The following is a 19523-nucleotide window of genomic DNA, read 5'->3' on the forward strand; positions in this document are numbered from 1 at the left end:
TTTCAGAAACCAAATCACTCAATGGAGGCCGCCATCGTCCGGATGCGGAAGTTTGCATTAAGAAAATGAGAAAACGTTCAATAGGAGTTTGTTTCATCCGTCTTTGTTTGATTCACCATCTGATGCACCTCTAATGTGTAATTAAAATACTTTAAAACCAACCTCGTTATCTTCAACGAAAATCGTCACCAAACACCGGAACCAATGAGATTCGAGCATTTCAAAAATTATTTCAAAAAAGCTTATTACGCGTTTGGGAGGGTGAAAACTGCGTCAAATATTCTAAAATTGACGAAGAACTATTTTTTAGAAATCTCGCGGCCGTAGGGGATAGTTTTTCACGGCCGGAAATATCCGAAGTTGAGACGGAATTCACCGAATTAATCGAGAAGTAAATTTTATCAATTTAAATTTTAATCTCAGCCAGAATGCAAATGGTGTCATTTTGAACTAGGTACGGTACCTACTACACCTACCTACTACCAACTACCTAACCTACTGATGCCATAGTGATGGGTAAAATAGTGGCAAGAGGCTTTGGCTTCGCCGGCTGATTGCGGCTTTGCAGTCGGGTACTAGTGTAGAGGTTATTGAGGGAAATAGGTCACAGAGGGCGGTCATGCTGAAATTCAATATGGCGGCCACCAGGGGTTCTGAATTTTTGGGCGCCCCTCAGGAAAACAATTGTATCGGTCCATACTACATCTGTGTCAAATTTGGTGCTTTCCTGAAAAAATGAACGATACGCCCTATTTTTCGGTTTTAACCGCCTAAGTAGAAGGATGTACTACAGACGAGGAAGTTGAAATTGATAATATTGTTGACAAGTGTTGTATCAATAAGTATAATTCGGAGTTCTATTTTAAATGTTCCATTGACTAATATCCCACTGGCTTTGGATTCGCACAGCAAGGCACGAAAACTCATTTTGTCAAGATTAGAACCAGATTGATCAGGAATCCAAACTCCAGTGGTGTTGAGTAATCATGGAGATAAATGAGATGCTGCTTACTTTCTGCTGTTTAATTAACTAGGGCATGCCCGTACTATATATATATCTAAAAGTATATCCCCCCCCTCTATTTACATGCAATGGTTTGGTCCAAAGCGAACGGCTTGCGAGTACGGTGACAATCCCCCCCCTCTATTTACATGAAATGGTTTGGTCCAAAGCGAACGGCTTGCGAGTACGGTGACAATCCCCCCCCTCTATTTACATGAAATGGTTTGGTCCAAAGCGAACGGCTTGCGAGTACGGTGACAATCCCCCCCCCCCCCCCCCCTCTATTTACATGAAATGGTTTGGTCCAAAGCTAACGGCTTGCGGAGTTTGGTAAAGAAATCGCCATCGCGTGCACAAACGCGCAGGAAAGCGAATGAATCGCAAATTAGTTTTAATTAGTTTTAAAACATAGTTTAACGCCCGAGCGAGTTTAACGCAATCGCAAATCGCATCGCAAAGCGAAAGAATCGCAAATTAGTTTTAATTAGTTTTAAAACATAGTTTAACGCCAACATAGCGCCAACATAGTTTGCCGACGGGAAATAAATGAATACGCTCTCAAATGTGCCGTCCGAGGCAGAGTCTGTTCGCCACGTTCGGCACACGTGATAGCTCGCTGCTCTCTGATTGGTTGAATCGTTTTTTGGACATAGCTCGGTAACTACTTCTCCGATTAATATGAAACCTTGAAAAGGCACATCCTCGGGTCCCCAGCAATATACCTGGCAAGTTTCAAGTATATCGGACCGGTAGTTGTCGAGAAACAGCGGTCACAGACAAACATACAAACATACATACATACATACATACATACAAACATACAAACATACAAACATACAAACATACAAACATACACACAGAGATTACTGGAATTATAGATAGATAATCCCACAAAAAGTATCATCTCCTTCTTCCTCTCCCTAACACATAAAAACAAGTATTTTAATTTGTTACTAATGCTGATTTTTTTTTTTAATGGTCTTAAGCTCATAGAGGATCTGGTACATATATGGCAGACAAGATGAAGACATTGGTAGACACAAATGTTACAGCATACTTTTGCAGGAGTTGCAAGGATATTGTGAGACAATGGAGAAACATATGGTACGTGAACCTCGATCCCCTGAATTGTGAAACTAAAACGGTACTTGGTAGAGCACATACCTCCACCAGACAGAACGGTTTACGTTTTCTATCCCACTGATAGGCCGGATCTGGAGCTGAACCAAAATCTAATCGACTTGTTATTGTCACCTAACCAACTCATCCACCAAGTTTTGTCATAAGTCGTCCACAACTTTTTGAAATATCATGTTATCTATCGTATCATGCTATGATCAAAAGTTCAGGTGGGACTGCAAAAGGATAACCGACAGGTTCAGTAGTTTATTTCCTTATTCTGTGTATTAGGTTAAGGCCTTGTCTTCCATTAAAATGACACTCCATTGCACCAAGTGAAATAGATAGATCCCCTTTCATTCCCATTCCCAAAAACCGCAATTGCCAACTGTTCCCTCCGCGACTCCATTCGCCACGAGGTAGGCTCGGAGAAGAAGGGCGTGTCTCCACCTCGTCATAGAGGGGAGGAGTGAGCCAGCCCCGAACAACCAACCAAGCACAAGGGGTTTGGTTTGAGAGGGCGGAGGAAGAGCGATCGAGGAGGTTCGCGAAGGTTGAGGGGCGGGGCCTATATAACCCGCCGCGGGACGCTCCCCAAGCAGATGAGCTTTTACAGAGATGAGTTCTGAGTTCTGCAAAGAGACGAGCTTCAGAGAGAAGTGCACAAGGAGGGAAGAGAAGCAAAAAGGAAGCCTTTAACAGAAGTGCGCAAGGAGGGAAGATAAGCGAGAAGGAAGCCTTTAACACAAGTGCGCGAGAGAAGCGCGGGGAAGCCTTGAGAGAAGTGCACGACGTCACCCTGCTCGCTCCCAGCCTGACGAGGCCCGGTTTGCTGTGCGCCCTGCAAAGCCTTCCAGCTTGTGGTCCGAGCTGAACCTTCCTCCCGGTCCAGCCAATCGTTCCTGCCTCCATTCCCCATTCGCGTGAGTTTGTTCTGTTTGTTCTGTCCTGGGTATTTAATTAAGTTTGTATAAGCTGGTGTTGGGACCTGGTGTTGGGAGAACCCTGGTGTTGGGCTAGCGGCTAGGGTGCCGGCTTAGGATCCTAGGATCCTGGGTTCGAATCCCGGTCGATTGCTGAATTAACGCCAGGGGGGTTGACTCAGCCTGTCATCCTTCCGAGGTCGGCAAATTGAGTACCAGTTCACTGGTAATTCCCTGTTTGTCGTTAAAGGCGGCAAAAATGGTTGGCGTCAGGAAGGGCATCCGGCCGTAAAACATTGCTTCAAAAAGGGGACCAAAAAACAACAACAACCACGGTGCCCGAAAAAGGCCAACCCCCGCTTTGCGGGGAAAAATGGCCTCTAAAGGTGGTTATATCTAAAGGTGGTAAGCTAGTAATTTTCACTGTGTCACCTGCTTTTTCCATGTTCCCTGTATATAATTTTGACTGCTCCTTTTGCTTGTGTGTGTAAATAATAAATCCCGTTACTCTTCTGTACATCTTCTTCTTCCTCTTTACATTCGGTTGTTTTAGAGGTTTCCACATTGAATATCTGTGGCGCGATCTGGCCAACGTTCGGGAATCGGGTGAATCGGGGAAACTGTTCGGCCGCGGTGCCTCCGCTCGGCAAACCAACATCCTTAACCGCGGACCGTAACAATATCATACGACAACATTAAACACACAACAGGCATTTTAAGGCCATTTTCCCTGCTATAGCGGGGGTTAACCATGCGGTCCCCATGACAATCTTCTCCATTTTTCTGTATTTTCTACATCTCCCCTTGTTAACCCCCTTTAGCCAAGTCTTTCTCGGTCTTCCCCGTCCTCTACTTCCTTCTACATTCATTTCCATCACTCTTCTCAACCAGTCACTTTCATTCCTTCCTCAACACATGACCAAACCATCTCAACCTGTTCCTCTTCACAGAATCTATCACAGGCTCTATTCCCATCATCTTTTGCAATTCATCATTTGTCTTCCTCTCTCTCAACGATACTCCACACATCCACCGAACCATTCGCATTTCCACCCTTTCCAGCCTTCGTTGCTGCTCTACGTTCATTACCCATGTCTCGCTCCCATAAATCGTAACACTTCTCACACGTGCAGCATACACCTTTCCATTCAGCTTCAACGACACTCCCCTCCTTGTCAGCACGCCACTCAGTTCCCGAAACTTCTTCCATGCACATCTCACTCCAGCAACCATTGCCAAGTCTGATCCACCTTCTCCATTCAGCATGATTCCGAGGTCGCAAAATGCTTTCACACCTTCCAGCTTCACTCCGTCTCCAAGATCCAACTCAACATTTTCTCCATCTGCAGCTCCCTCTGTGCACACCTTACACTTGAATGTAGCTGCCACACTGGTTAATGACCCTCTCAGACCACTACATTTTTGATGAACCCACTCATCGCACATTGTACATTGAATGGGGTTCACTCCGACACCCTTCCTGCACACAGCACACAGCCACTTCCCAGTTCTTTCCACCTCCCCACATGCTTTACCACTTGCCATCACCTTTGTCTTTCCGATATTCACCATCAGACCTTTTGTCTCCATACATTCCTTCCACTTGTTCATCTTCTCCTTCAGTCCATCCATACTTTCCACAATCAACACCAGATCATCTGCATACAACAACTCCCACTGTAAACCCTCCTCTACATTCTGAGCCAGCACCTCCATCACAGCTACAAATAGTAGTGGACTTTGTACCGACCCCTGATGCAGTCCCACCTTCACCTCAAACTCACCACTGTTCCAGTCCTTCGTCCTTACAGCTGTGCGCCCTCTTTCGTACATTGCCATCACTACTCTGATCAACCAGTTGTTATACTAAATACTCAATTCATATCATACTAAAACAAGCATTGAGTATTGCACTGCAATACATGTCCCCTACCGGCAGTCTGTCGTCCGGAAAACTGTTGGGGAAATTACCAAGGGTTATTTACCCACAGGTTCTGAATCTTTCCCAATCGCTAATTACCTCAGGACAGGCTCACCTGTGATTCGCACTCGGGACTTCGATTTATACTCCTTGCAGACAGGTCAGCAGAAGCACGAGAAAATAAGTTGTTGATAAAGAACCTTTCGAGTCGCTAAATATCAGTAATTTATTATATTTTCCGGTTCACGATCAATGATTCATGTGTATATATATATGTTGCTCGGCTTGGCTCCACCCCTCTCGAAAGCACGCGCTGTGTCGCGCTGTTGACGTTCGCAGACGAGGCTGAGGGCGCGCGGTGCGGCTTGAGGAGAACTCTGGAATAAACAAGAGATATCCTTTAAAAAACATTTTTTTCGTTTAATTAATGATATCTGCCAAACCACGTGCCCTATCGCAAATTCAAAAGTACATTTTAGTAGACTGACATGCAGAACAGATCTGTGAAGTTTCCCCTTGATCGGATCAAAAATGAGGGAGGAGCTCGCTTTTAAAGGTTCATGCTTAAAAACGTCATAACTCTGAAACCATGTGATGCATGACGTCATGCTCGTTGACTTTTTTGTTCGTCATGGGTATGCGATTCTACCTGCAAAGTTTGGCCTCGATCTGTTCAGCTGCTGCAGAGAAAAAGGTTTTTTTTCGTGTTTTCACGAAAAACAATATGGCGGCCGAAGCACGTGACCCGTGACGTCATAATTACCATTAAAATATTGTACAGACCGAGTCCCCCCTACGGTGAAAATTTGATCTCAATCGGTCCTATTATTGCAGAGAAAATCTTTTTTTAAAGGAAATTAAAACTTAAAATGGCACTGAGTTAATGATCATCAGAATTGTCAGAATTCCCAAAGTTCAAAGTGCCATAACTTTGTTAAAAATGATCGAAACGTCGTGAAGTTCGAACTTGACCTGTAACTTATCATGAGGAAACCATATGCCAAGTTTGAAATCATTAGCATTAAGCGTTTAGCAAAAAAAGTCCGGAAAACTGCTCTTTGCGTGACGGACTGACAGACTGACGGACTGACGGACGGACGGGATGGCGTGCAAACGTCTTGTCCCCTCCGGTGTGCACCGGTAGGGGACTAATAAGGCAATTTTCTCTGTGAATGCATGTGTGTGTGTGTGTGTGTGTGTGTGTATATATATATATATATATATATATATATATATATATATATATATATATATATGGCTATTTCCACAATAAATGGTCATTTTGACGGACCCTACTTTGAAGTGTATTCTTGACTGGATATGTTGGTCGAAGAATGTGAGCTAAATTCTGTTTGAGAGCACATGTAATAAAGTTATAATGGAAAAAAAATCATCGCTGAGTCGTGCCTCGTTTCATTTGTGTGGGAGTGTAAATACTAATGAACAAGCATTCTGAGTATTGCGCTGCAATACATGTCCCCTACCAAAGTTCAAAGTGCCATAACTTTGTCAAAAATGATCGAATATGCAAATTTATGCACGGTTGATGCTGGTTTTCAAACTTGATCTGAGGTATGCTGAGACACGTGTGTCACGCCTCGCCTCGTTGATAAGCCCGCAAGGTCGCTCCGTGGAGCGACCTGCACGTATTGCACTGTGTGAATTATATAAATTATTACCAACTCAGTCTGAGGTACTAGCGATTCAGGAGATATCCATTTTTTTATGGCACATTGGAGAAGCCAATGCAAGGTTTCTTCTTCCTCAGCTTGTCACAACTCTGTCGAATGCGATCTAGTTAAAAAAGTCAGAATTTGACCAAATCTGTTTTATTCGTTTGTTAATATACCTCAGCTATTGACAAATCTTAAATTAGAATTTTATTTGAGGTTAAAATGACTGCGACAGGTCGTGTCCAACGATGCTTTCAGTCTGTACATGTGATAAATAATATTAAATCCGCACACTTGCCGCCTCTTCTTCTTCACGAAATAACAACTTCTAGCTTCCAGACCGTACATCTAATCTTGAAATTTTGCACACTTGTTACTCTTCATGACTTCTACTAAAGTATGAAGTTTCATGTCGATCAATAAAGCGATTCATGAGATATCCATTTTAAAAATATTTTCGTTTAATTAACGATATCTGCCAAACCACGTGAGCTATCGCAAATTCCAAAAGGACATTTTAGTAGACTGACATGCGGAACAGATCTGTGAAGTTTCCCCTCGATTGGATCAAAAATGAGGGAGGGGCTCGGTTTTAAATGTTAATGCTTAAAAACGTCATAACTCTGAAACCATGTGACGCATGACGTCATGCTCGCTGACTTTTTTGTTCGACATGGGTATGCGATTCTGCCTGCAGAGTTTGGCCTCGATCTGTTCAGCCGTTGCAGAGAAAAAGGGGTTTTCGTGTTTTCACGAAAAACAATATGGCGCCCGAACCACATGACCTGTGACGTCATGATTACCATTAAAATATTCTACAGACCGAGTCCCTCCTATGGTGAAAATTTGATCTCAATCGGTCCTATTATTGCAGAGAAAATCTTTTTAAAAGGAAATTAAAACTTAAAATGGCACTGAGTTAAGGATCATCAGAATTATCAGAATTCCCAAAGTTCAAAGTGCCATAACTTTGTCAAAAATGATCAAAACGTCGTGAAGTTCGAACTTGATCTGTAACTTATCATGAGGACACGATGTGCCAAGTTTGAAATCATTAGCATTAAGCGTTTAGAAAAAAAGTCCGGAAAACTGTTCTTTGCGTGACGGACTGACGGACTGACGGACTGACAGACTGACGGAGGGACGGCGTGCAAACCTATAGTCCCTTCCGGTGTACACTGGTAGGGGACTAATAAAATGTTACTAATTCGTAAGTGTGTTGTCCGTCAAATTGTTACGTGGGTAATATCATGTCATTCCCAAATCGGTAAGCATGGTGAGCACCGCTGCACAATCCATTGAAACACGGTTTCTTAGCAGACCTCGCTTACCCACTACCAGCATCACAAAACAATCGCTAGTTCCATGGGAATCTCGGCACTACGATCTGTCCAATGTGTTACATGGGTAAGCAATTACGTGAGTAATGTTACTGAGTTTTATTGATGGCTTAAATTAAAATGGGAAGTGGTAAAAACATCCAAAAACATTGCTCTCGTTTCATACCAGTCCTCTTCAACCACGACAAATATGCTGCATTCCCAAATTCACTACATCTCATAAAAAAAATCCCTACCCATACTACGAAAAGAGACGGTTTCCATCCTCACCACATCGGTAATCTCGCCACGTAACGGACGACGGAACAGGCGATTTACAAAGTCGGCCTTATTTGACATTTGTGAACGGAAGGTATAAGCACCCCTGCATATTTTGTTGCAAGCATAAAATGTGTACATCTTCCGACTATTTTACAACTCTGCTGTCTTACTCACGCAATATTTTTACGGACATGCGTTACGTGGGTAATGAAGTTTTGCGGTCTCCCAAAAAAAACTATGAAACAGAAATAGATTGAACTCTAACTGAATTGAAAGAACTGACCGTAGTGTTCAACAATAACTAAAATAATTATCACCCAGATTTCAAACAGGGCCAACCTGAGAGACATGAACATGATGTACAATACAACAGTACACAAAAAGTGCTTTCTGTATCACACTCTTTCATACAATATACTCCCACACAAATGAAACGAGGCACTACTCGGCGATGATTTTATTTCCATTATAACTTTATTACATGTGCTCTCAAACAGAATTTAGCTCACATTCTTCGACCAACATATCCAGTCAAGAATACACTTCAAAGTAGGGTCCATCAAAATGACCATTTATTGTGGAAATAGGTGTGTGTGTGTGTGTATATATATATATATATATATATATATATATATATATATATATATATATATATATATATATATATATATATATATATATATATATATATATATATATATATATATATATATTAGGGTGGTGCTCAAAATAATTTTTTTTAAATATTTACTGGGACATGGCTTTATGTTGTTCCTTTTGTTCCAAAATGAAAAGACACCAAATATGAAAGCAATCTGATTTTATTTAGGGGTGCCACATCAGCCTTCAAACTAAAGGTGTCTGCAAAACTTTTCTATATATGGATCGAAAGCAAAACCAGAAGTTTGTTTTATGAAAATCCACCCTCCACTCACTTTTTGTATTCTAGCAAACACAAGTTACAATAGCTGCACAAATAGCACTATATTGCTATGAAAACTCAAATTCAATGATGACAATCCAAATGTTCAGTTCATAAAATGAAGAGACACCATATCACATAATATTAAAAAACCCAAATATAATGAGAAATGTAACTCCTATTTCTGGGCCTGTTTCACCACTGTTGCCTTCCTGGCATCGGGGTACATCTTCCTGTGAGCAGCAACAACTTGGAGCAGAGCTTGCTTTTGCTCTTCATCCTTTGTAAGGAGCTTATTGTAGTCTTGTATCAATGCGACACCCCTTTCTGCCCTGTCGTTCACCACGACTAAGCCACTGGCGGCTTTCTTTGCTTCCTGAAAGCTGGTTTCCTGCTCCCATGAACCAGGATCCTTATCCATCCAATCAGTTGGGGTCCCTAGGATGCTGAAGAAATGCTTGGTGTGTTTTGTTATGAGGCCAGCGATTGACAGGGCGGTTCCTCGTTTGATAGCTGGTCTCTTTGGAGAGGGGTTTTCACCGTCATTTTTCAATGCTTCAATCATATTGATCTTGCTTTCTTTGTCAATTCTGGTGTCAAAGAATGCAAATTCCACTAGTACTGGGCTCATGTACCACGTGTGGCGGCCAAGTGCCTTCAAGGCTGCCTGAGCCATTTTCTGATTGATTTGTTCAAACTTTTCCAACTTCTTGAAGAGGTTAATGTCATTCAGGGGAGCCTCAATAGCTTGTGGAGCCCGAAACCAAGCCTGTACATACACAAGGCAGACAAAAATGTTGAAGGCTCGGAGTTCTCTCGCCTCTCGAAGTGTCAAGTGGAACTCTGACCGAAACATGAACACCTGTAGTGAATATAGTGCTTTTGCCATCCATCTGGCTCTGTGCATTGCTCCTGGAGCCATGATCCGGATTCCACGAGGTGGGATTCCTCCCATGTAGATGACAGTCAGTTCTAGGAGTTCACGATAATCATCTCGTGGCTGCTGATCTTTCAAACACACAAGAGCAAATTCCAGAGCTTCATCCATCATGTCATTGTTCTGTGCAAACTCAGCTGCCATATCAGGATCTGTGAATCCATTTTTTGGTTGGTGATGGGCAATGGACGGCCACTCCGCCTGAAACCGCTTAAAAAGCTGGATGTCAGGGCCTGATGAAGGACCGAAAAGAGTGGTGAAAACATCTCCCAGAATGATTTCGTGTGCATGATGGCGGCAAGCCAAATGAATTAGTTCAGTCTGTAGCTTCTTTTCAATGAGGACAGTAGCCCCTCCACGAACACCTGAATTGCTGGCCGTTGTGTCAAAAGACAAAGCCTTCACCTTGCCCACAAGGTTCCAGCTCTTCAGTGTGTCCACTACAGCGGTTGCCATAGCTTCTCCTCCCCCGTCAGGTAACTTGGGAACATTCAACAGCTGCTCCATTCCATGGTACTGGTTGGACACAAGGATTGGAAGACGATCCACCTTCACATGCACAAAATCTCCAGTGACATCGGGAAGAAGCTTTCCATCCCAATGGACCACTAAAGGACCCTGCACATTATGATGAAATGCTTCTTTTATTTCGTCCATGGTTTTGCATCGATGCATCATGCGATTCCGCCGCACTGTCCATCGGTTCAGTGCCAGCTCTGCAGGATCCCATCCTACTGCTCTACAAATGGATGCCAAGTTGTGGACAGCCATTCGGTCACTTGTTTTCGTACGATCCAAAGAAGCTGCAACTTCAGGAGTGACAATGTTGGTAGGCCTTCTTTTCTTGGGACGAGATATCCCACCATCAGATGATGAAGAACCAGCCTGTGCCGTGGTCTCAGAATCAGAGTCTGAGTCTGTGACTTCCATAGCAGTAGCACCCTTCATGACCATTTCCTGTCTCTTATTTTCCTTCTCTGCCTTAGTCTTCTCCTTTTCTTCCCTTTCTTTCTTTCGCTTCGTTTTTGCTTCCAACACAGTGTCTACAGATCCCATTGAAGCCTTCCTCTCTGAGAATTGATCGTGAAGAAACTTCCTGTCCTCGGGGTTGGTGATTATGGCCTCCGAATCTGCATGCCTAAGATCAAACGTCTTCTCCAAGGAGGCCTTGAAGGATGCTTCCTTTTTCTCTTGGGTCGCACCACCCCGCTTTGCACCTTTTTGGAGGCTCCTCCATTCTTCATATAGCCTCTCCAAACGATGGATGCAGTGCTACTTCGTCGTTGTAGGTAGGTGAGCTTTTTCCCAGAACTTCACAACCTCTTCAATGGTGAGGGTTGCACTCTCCCGGGCAGTGCGATTCTCCTTCTTCAGGTGATGGAAAAACAGGACAAGAGATTGATGCACAGTCGGGAGCTTGGCACCTTTGATGGCATCTCCAGAAGTGGACCCAATGAGATACACATTATCCTGAGCCCGAGTTTTCAATGAAACACTGATACTAGCACATGCCATATCTGCAAAATACGCAAGAATGTGGGTAAAATCCTGTTAATTCTTACTCCACAGGGTCACTCTCTACAAAAGAGCCACAGTCAATAAGTTAGGCCTACATATTACACACTAAAAAAGCGTACCCCTGACCCCGGGAACCTGTACAAAACATGCATGAAAATTGCCCAGATAGTGATCATAGGAAGTCTCAAAACTGTATGTATAATATATTGTATATAACTATATATATAATGTATAATGTGTATTTATGTATATTTATTATTTAATGTATATTTTATGTATAAATTTAATGTATATTTAATTATAATGTATATACAGTATATTGTATAACTATATATTTATTTATTATATTTAAATTTTAATATATTATATTTATTTTTAATATATTATTTAATGTATTATATTTGTCTATATTTGTATAATTGTCTATCGTATAATTGTATATATAATGTATAATATAATATATATTATTATTATTTAATGTATATTTACTATATATTTATTTTTAATATTATATTTAATGTATATATATAATTATGTATTTATTTTGTGTATATACAGCCCAAAAAATGGGAATTCCTATTTTTGCATGGGGAAAAATTCATCACTGATGTGGCACCCCTAAATATTATTGGATTCCATTCAAATTTGGTGTGGTTTCCTTTGACACCAAAAGGAACAATAGACCATGTCCTGGAGAAAATATGCATTTTGATTTTTTGAAGCCCACCCTAAGATATATATATATATATATATATATATATATATATATATATATATATATATATATATATATATATATATATATATATATACACTCAACATCAAAATAAACATCAAATCTTTAGAAAGACACTCATTGAAATCCTCCACGCAAAAATGAAAAATATTTGAACACAGAGGTAAGTTCAGCTATCTTTACGAAACACATGTCAATAAACAAGAGGTTGCCTCAATCACAAAAAAGCAAAAAAGCATGAACCATATCTGGTGCAACAAAAGGGGTGGTGCAACAAAAGTCACAGCACTGCAACACAAAGGCACGCACCTGAATACATTCAAAACAATGACACAGGAATGGACACAACACTCCCAACAGTCAAGGACAGAATGACAGCAGTCCTCAATATCGTGTGTGTCCTCCCTGAGCTGTGATGCAGGCTGTACAACTCCGACGCATGCTCTGTACCAGGCGTCTGATGCGGTCCTGGGGAAGTCTGTCCCACTCCTCCTGGAAGCCTTGAATGAGCATTTGCCGATTGACAGCGGTTGATCCCCTCGATGCAAGACATCGACCAAGCTCATCCCTTAAATGCTCAATGGGATTGAGGTCAGGGGAATAAGGCATCCAAGGCATCACTTCAACACCCTGTTCCTTGAGGAAGTTGGTGGTCAGGCGAGCAGCATGGGGTCCAGCATTGTCCTGGTGGAAAACTGTGATGTCAGGATGAGCCTGGAGAAATGGCAGCAGATGAGGTCTCAAAACTTCATTGACATAACGCTGACAAGTGAGATTGCCTTCGATGACGACCACAGGTGTCCTGAAATGGGTGGAAATCACACTGGGTCCTCCCCAACGATTTATCTTGCGAATACAGCATGATGCATACCTTTCCCCACCTCTGCGCCATACCCATTGATGCCCATCAGCAGCATGGAAGCAAAATCTGGACTCATCTCTGAACAAGACTGCACTCCACTGTTGCTGTGTCCAGCGGCGATGCTGCAGACACCATCTTAGTCTGTTCCACCGATGCACTGCATTCAACACTGGACCTCTGCAAGGATGTCTTGCCACCAGGCCCCGACTTCTCAAGTGCCTCCACACAGTAGAGACACTGATGCGGTTGTTGTGGCGACCTTTTGTCACTGCAGCTGTTTGTGTCGCAGGGCGGAAGCGATCATGAAGATGCTGCAGCACAATCCAGTGGTCTTAGTTTGGGGTGGTTACCCATGGTCTTCCTCTTCGTTGACCATCATTCACAGTTCCAGTTTCACCGTAACGCCTGGCCAGGTTTAAAATTGCAGGCTGTGAGCAACCAAGACGTTGGGCAATTGTTCGGTGGCTTACACCAGCCTCAAGCATCCCAATGGCCCTTAAACGTTGTTCAGATGTCAGGCGTGGCCTCTGTATTTACTTGTTGTTTTCCCTTGTCAGAAGCCTCTAGAGTGGCTGTAGACAGCAGTAAATGAATGTCGAACCCCAAGAACTGAAGGATTTCATTATGAGGGTCATTATTTAAAGGGAAAGGTCCCTATACAGAACCACTCAAGCATGCCATTGTTGATCAACTCGGTGATTGAAGTGAAGTTCCCATTACATAATCAGCCATTACAATTGAAGAAACGTGTTTGTAAAGCTGCACATTTCAAAAAATGAAAGTGTTAAGTTTCTTTTGATGTTCAGTATATATACATATATTACCCTTTCGGTTTAGAGTTACTATATATATATATATATATACAGTCACGTGAAAAAGTAAGGACACCCCATGTAAAGTTTTGACTTTTTCAACATACAGGTATTTGATCTTCATTTCAACAATATTGATAGACAAAGGTGATATAATATAACAAATATAATGAAACATTTACATTTTGTAGTCCATTGTAGAATTTAAATGAACATAAATGCAAATTTCGCATGTGGAAAAAGTAAGGACACCTATATTTATCACTACTTCAAATACCTAAAATTAGAATCAGGTGCACCAGCTCAGGTGCAAATGATTAGAACATCGTCAGAGAGAATCTTGGAGGAACCTGTCTTATTTAAACCTCAGACATTTAGTTTGGTTTGCTCTTTGTTGTTGAAATGTACGGCGTCACCATGCCTAGATCAAAAGAGCTCTCTGAGGCCTTCAGAAAGAAGGTTAAAGATGCCTACGAGTCTGGGGAGGGATTTAAAAAGATCTCCAAACAATTTGAAATCAATCATTCGACTGACCGTAAGATCATCTACAAGTGGAGAAGATTCCAAACAACTGCCAACTTGTGCAGGCCAGGCCGCCCCAGCAAGTTCAGCCCGAGAGCAGACCGCAAGATGCTGAAAAGTCTCAGAACCCCAGAATGTCATCACGGGACCTACAGGTAGCTCTTGCCACTGTTGATGTCAAAGTGCACGAGTCTATCATTGGAAAGAGGCTGCACAAATTTGATCTACATGGGAGGTGTGCCAGGAGGAAACCTTTGCTGTCTAGAAAGAACATCAGGGCAAGACTAAAGTTTGTCAATGAAAACCTAGGCAAAGACCAGCACTTCTGGAACAATGTGCTCTGGACAGATGAGTCAAAGGTAGAGCTATTTGGCCACAGTACCAGAAGACATGTTTGGCGAAAACCAAAGACGGCATTTGACCACAAGAACCTGATACCAACTGTAAAGCATGGTGGTGGAAATATTAAGGTTTGGGGCAGCTTTGCTGCATCAGGGCCTGGGCAGCTCACCATCACAGAATCCACTATGAAACCTTCATTGTACCAGAGGGTGCTTGAGGATAATGTGAGGCCATTTGTCGGAAAGTTGAAGCTCAACCGAAGTTGGACCTTGCAACATGACAATGACCCTAAACATACCAGTAAATCCACCAAGGAATGGCTGAAAAGAAAGAAATGGAGGGTTCTGGAATGGCCAAGTCAAAGCCCGGATCTAAATCCCATCGAGATGCTGTGGGGGGATTTGAAACGAGTTGTGCATGCAAGAAACCCCTTAAACATCGCACAGCTGAAATAATTCTGCATGGAGGAGTGGGCAAAAATTTCTCCCAGTCGATGTCAGAGACTGGTAGACAGTTATAAGAAACGCCTACTTGAGGTTGTTTCTGCCAAAGGGGGCAATACCACCTATTAGAGCCAAGGGTGTACTTACTTTTTCCACTGAAGGAAATGTCATCTCTGTTAATTTTTTGTTGAATAAATTATTGCAAAGTCAATTTTTCATTGTTTTTTGTTCAATTAGATCACCTTTATCTATAGAAACTGTTTAAATGAAGATCAAATATTGATATGTCCACATATGTTTAAAAAATTTTTTTTAAACATTTCATGGGGTGTACTTACTTTTTCCACATGCGAAATTTGCATTTATGTTTATTTAAATTATACAATGGACAACAAAATGTAAATGTTTCATGATATTTGTTATATTATATCACCTTTATCTATCAATATTGTTGAAATGAAGATCAAATAGCCGTATGTTGAAATATGTTGCAAAAGTCAAAACTTTACATGGGGTGTACTTACTTTTTCACGTGACTGTATATATATATATATATGGTGCCATGCCTAAGTATTGGAACAATTAAGTCAATTTATTATTACTGCTATACACTCAAGAAATTTGGATTTGAGATCAAAATATGAATATGAGGCAAGAGAACAGGTCACCTTTCATTTATTGTATTTTTATGCATACATGTTTTACCATTGTAGGACAATATCACTTTTTATATTCAGTCCTCAATTTTAGGTAAGCATAAGTATTAGAACAAATGACTGACAGGTGTTTCTTGTTGCATTGATTGTTCACACATAAAATACCTGTGAATGTCCAGGCTTGGTTTTAGCCTTTGCTTTTCCCTTGGCAGTCTGCCTTTGGAGTCAGCAGGAATAAACCAACATGAAGACCAGAGAACTCTCTATGAAAGAAAAACAAGCAATGTATAAGCTGAAAGAATAGAAGAATTCAATTAGAACCACAGCACAAAAATTGGGCATAGCAAATACAACAATTTTGAATATCTTGAAAAAGAAAGAAACCACTAGTGTACTTCGGAATAGACAACGGCCAGGTCAGCGAATAGACAACGACAAAGGCGACACCGCAAGACGCAAATCTCTCATCAGCACCAAAAATATAAAGGCCAGATTAGGATTTGCCATGTACAGAGGTGAGCCAGTGTTATGGACCAAAGTTTTAGGGACAGATGAGACCAAGAATGCTCACTGCCTTTACCAAATTGAATTCCTTTACATTTCAATTCAATTTCAATTTCAAAAATTTCAATGACCTCCACCAACGAAGCGATAGAAAGGTGAAAGTGTTGAGAAAGGAATGAAAGGAAAGGAATGAAATGAGAGTGATGGGAAGATGGAAGTGTGGAGAAAGGAAGGAAAGGCATGAAGGAAAGGAAGAAATTAATGAGGAAGGAGGTGTGGAGAAGGAAAGTGTGGAGGAAGGAATGAATTAATTTCAAAAATTGCAATGACCTTTACCAAAGCGATAGAAAGGTGAAAGTGGGGAGAAAGGAATGAACTGCATTTGATCCGAACCATACTACCTCATGTGTGAGCATGGTCGAGGTGGTGTCATGGCTTGTATTGCTGCCTTTGGAACTGTTTCACTCATCTTTATTGATGATGGAACTAATGATGGCAGCAGCAGAATGAATTCGGATGTGCACAGAAACATTTTGTCTGTCTATGTGCAAGAAAATACCTCCAAACTCATTGGGAGGCGCTTCACCATGCAGAAAGACAATAACCAAAACTGCCAACACAACCAAGGAGTTCATCAGGGGAAACAAATGGAAGGTTTTAAACTGTCCAAGTCAGTTTCCTGATTTAAATCCAATGGAACATGCATTTCCATTTGCCAAAGAGTACACTAAAATCAGAACCGCCCCAAATCAAACAACAAATGAAAATGGCTGCAGAAAAGGCTTGGCAAAACATCTCAAAGGAAGATACCAAGAGTTTGGTGATGTCGATGGGTTGCAGACTCGATGTAGTTATTACATGCAAGGCATATGCAACCAAATTCAACTATTATATTACTTTACTTTAGTTAATCTGTTCCAATATTTATGCTTCCCTAAAATGGGGGGACTGAACATAAAAAGTGCTAAAAAGTGCTATTGATCTACAATGGTAAAACATATATTCATATAAATACCAATAAATAAAAGCTAGCCTTCTGTACTCTTGCCTCATATTCATCTTTTGATCTCATATCCAAATTTCTTGAGTATATAGCAATTATAACACATTTGAATTCACTGTTCCAAAAATTATGGAGGGCACTGTATGTATGTGTGCATGTGTACATGTATGTATTGTGATGGTGGACCATGGGATGCTCTCCTGGGACTAGTTACGAGAAGCCCGCATAAGCACTATCCTGTAGATAAATCACCTCTCTGGCAGATAACAATGATCCACCTGATGGGTTCTGTTGAGCAAAACATAAATAACATTTATCCACGTGATAGGTTCTGTTGAGCAAAACATAAATAACATTTATCCACCTGATAGGTTCTGTTGAGCAAAACATAGATTACATTTATCCACCTGATAGGTTCTGTTGAGCAAAACATAGATGACATTTATCCCCCGGATAGGTTCTGTTGAGTAAAACATAGATAACATTTATCCACCAGATAGGTTCTGTTGAGCAAAACATAGATAACATTTATCCACCTGATAGGTTCTGTTGAGCAAAACATAGATAACATTTATCCTTCGGATAGGTTCTGTTGAGCAAAACATAGATAACATTTATCCACCGGATAGGTTCTGTTGAGCAAAACATAGATAACATTTATCCACGTGATAGGTTCTGTTGAGCAAAACATAAATAACATTTATCCACCTGATAGGTTCTGTTGAGCAAAACATAGATAACATTTATCCCCCAGATAGGTTCTGTTGAGCAAAACATAGATAACATTTATCCTTCGGATAGGTTCTGTTGAGCAAAACATAGATTACATTTATCCCCCAGATAGGTTCTGTTGAGCAAAACATAGATAACATTTATCCTTCGGATAGGTTCTGTTGAGCAAAACATAGATAACATTTATCCTTCGGATAGGTTCTGTTGAGCAAAACATAGATTACATTTATCCCCCAGATAGGTTCTGTTGAGCAAAACATAGATAACATTTATCCACCTGATAGGTTCTGTTGAGCAAAACATAGATAACATTTATCCATCGGATACGTTCTGTTGAGCAAAACATAGATAACATTTATCCACCAGATAGGTTCTGTTGAGCAAAACATAGATAACATTTATCCACCTGATAGGTTCTGTTGAGCAAAACATAGATAACATTTATCCACCTGATAGGTTCTGTTGAGCAAAACATAGATAACATTTATCCCCCGATAGGTTCTGTTGAGCAAAACATTGATAACATTTATCCGCCGGATAGGTTCTGTTGAGCAAAACATCGATAACTTTATCCCCTGGATAACCTCGTGTTTTTTTTCGTTTAACTTTAGCCTACCTACTCTGGCCCGGATAATACCTTATCATCCGTGGTTAGTGACACATACATAGGTTTGTCCAATTAAAAATGGCAGACGATCGAGCTTTGTTCGACATCTGTCGGACAAACGTTGAAAGGAAATTCGCAAACGTATGAATTAGGGTGGTCCAAAAATTTGAAGATTGGATTTGCATTTGTCCACAAGCCTGCCCCAAATCCTGTTGAAGAAATTAGTTTGTGGTGAAACTTTGAGCTTGATTGGACAATATTTAGAGGTTGCTCAAAATGTTGACAAATTTAAATGAATAATAACACAGAATTTTTAGCATCATACATCAATTCATAGATAATTATCTATTTTCAATTACTCAAATTATTCATTATTGTTGGCTTGCACTTGTCTTCAATGGTATGACCAAGAGATTGTGCAAAAGCACTGGCCACAAACATAGCACGCCGATCTGAGAGATTTACTCTGTCCAGAGTTGCCACTATTGCTGGAGTGATCACCTTGATGGGAGCCTTTTTCGCCTGTTTGGCAGAAGATGGACTTTGGAGTTTGAATTAATTGTCCCCTGAATCAGAGCTTTCAATCTCAGACTCATCATCATCATCATCAACCACAGCCGATGTTGATGGAACAGATTGCATTGCTGTTAGAGTCTCAGCAGCATGTTTCTTCTTTCTTTTATCTTC

General features: G+C 41.1%; 1 protein-coding gene across 2 annotated transcripts in view; it reads left to right on the forward strand.

The window, feature by feature from the left end:
- Positions 1-19523, forward strand: part of LOC137419508 (hemagglutinin/amebocyte aggregation factor-like) — a 54333-nt gene that overhangs the window by 11149 nt on the left and 23661 nt on the right. The gene's annotated exons all lie outside the window — the stretch shown is intronic.

This window comes from Myxine glutinosa, chromosome 1 (assembly GCF_964187855.1).
Source record: "Myxine glutinosa chromosome 1, kmMyxGlut1.1, whole genome shotgun sequence".
NCBI lineage: Eukaryota > Metazoa > Chordata > Myxini > Myxiniformes > Myxinidae > Myxine > Myxine glutinosa.